Genomic DNA, 2,310 nt, shown 5'->3' with positions numbered 1-2,310 from the left:
CTAAATTGTAAAAAAAAATTATGCCTCACAGCTTGTAAGATCTTAGTTCCCTGACCAAGGATTGAACCTAGGATCTTGGCAGTGAGAGCATGAGTCCTAACCACTGAAATGCTAAAATTTTGATTAGTACTTTTACATCATGTGTGTTCATGAGTGATACGGCTCTGTAGTTTGCTCTTCATGTAATGTTTTCAGTTTTGGTATAAAGATAATGCTTACCTTGTAAACTCAGTATACTGAGTGATATTTTGATGTACATATTCATCACCCCACCCTTTTAAAATTAAAAAAAATTTTTTTGGTGGTGGTGAGAACCCTTGAGATCTACTCTCTTATCAGAGTTCGAGTATACTATCATGCCATACATTAGGTCTCCAGAACTTATTGAACTTATAACTGAAAATGTGTACCCTTTTCCAACATCTTCCCATTTCAGCTGGCCCACAATCTCTAGTACTCACCATTCTCTGTTACTACGTGTTCCACTTTTTTGGATTCTATGTATAAGTGAGATCATTTGTCTCTCTGTATTATTTCACTTAAATTCATTAAGTTCAACTATTTAACAATTTTTAAAAATTCCTCTACAGAAAGTAAGTCATAAGAGAAAGAACAAAATTGATTTGGGACTTTTCTCCTTTTCTAATATAAATAGTTAATGTTGCACATTTTCCTCTCATCACTTATTTAATTGAATTCCCAGTTTATGATATGTCATATCTTTAGTTTTATTCAATTACAAATATTTTCTACTTTAACTTGTGATTTCTCCTTCGATCTATGGGTTACTTAGAAGCATATATTTTTTTCATTTCCAAATAGAAATTTTCTTGTGATCAGAAGTCGTGCTTTGTGTGATTTCTATCCTGTGTGACTTATTGAGGCTTGCTCTATTGCCCAGCAAGTTGTCTATGTATTTGAGAAGAATGTGTATCCTCTTGTTGTCAGGTGTAGTCGTCCATAAATATCAGTTAGGTTACTGTGGTTCAAATCTTCTTTAGCTTAACAATTTTTTTACTATTTATTCTGTCAGTTACTGAGAAAGGAATAGGTAAGTCTCCAACAATGTTTTTAAATTTGTCTGTTTTCAGATCAGTTTGGTGCTGTCCATTTTTTTTTTCATGTATAACTCTGTTATAGGGTGCTTACATATTTAAAATGATTATATCTTCTTGATGATTTGTCCTTTTTCCATTATGAAATATTCCTCTTTACCTCAGGTAATATTCCTTGTCTTGAAGTCTACTCTATCTGATGTTAATGTAGCTATACCGACTTTTTTATGTTCAGTGTTTTGCATGGTGTATCTTTTCCTGTCCTTTTACTTGCAACTTCTCTGTGTCTTTGTGCATGTAAATAGCACAGAGCTATTTTATCTAGCCTGATGTTCCCTGCCTTTTAACTGGTGTGTGTGGCAGATTGTGTTTTTCAAAGGTAGCCGCAACAATATTTCCCGTCCCACATGCTCTTCTGGAACCTTTCCATTTTCCCATCAAGAGGTGGGATTTAACCCTCTCCCTATAATCTGGGCAGACTTGTGACTTACTTCTAATCAAGATGATATGGTAAAAGTGGTGCTGCTTGATTTCCGAGGCTAGGTCAGGAAAGGCAATGCAGCCTTTAGCTACCATGTGATCAGTCCAAGTGCCCTGAAGCTGCCATGCTATGAAGAGGCCCAAGGTAGCCCTTGATGGAGAGACCACATGAAAACGCTCTGAGACGACATGAAGATGGAAAGAAAGGTACCTGACCAGCTCTAAGCTGCCGCAGCTGAAGCCACTGTCTAATGACAACCGCGTGAAAGACCTTCAGTCAGAACTGCCCAGTTGAGCGCTTCTCACATCCTTTTTTTTTTTTTAAACTGTGAAAAAAATAAAATAAAAACTGTGGAATCACTGGATAATATGGTCCTCCTTTGTTTAGCTTTTTGAGGAATGCCTGTCCCATATACATGACTCACAGAAACCATGCACAATAAGAAAATGATTTTAACTATTTAAAAACACTAGGGGAGGGAGGTGGGAGGGAGGTTCAGGAAGGGGAACACATGTACACCCATGGCTGATTCATGTCAATATATGGCAAAAACCACTACAATATTGTAAAGTAATTAGCATCCAATTAAAAGTAATTAATTAATTTAAAAAATAGAAACACTAAATTTGGGAGCAATTTGTTACAAAACAGCAGTAACAGGAATAGTTTTAGTACATTTGGTCCATTGATATTTTACCAAAATTATTGATATCTTTGGGTCGATCATGTCAATGTTTGATTTCTATTTGTTCCATCCTTTTTTCTTCTTTTTCT

This window comes from Bison bison, unplaced genomic scaffold, assembly GCF_000754665.1.
Source record: "Bison bison bison isolate TAMUID 2011002044 unplaced genomic scaffold, Bison_UMD1.0 scf7180017845525, whole genome shotgun sequence".
NCBI lineage: Eukaryota > Metazoa > Chordata > Mammalia > Artiodactyla > Bovidae > Bison > Bison bison.
The sequence above is the reverse complement of the archived record's forward strand: the minus strand, read 5'-3'. Positions refer to the sequence as shown.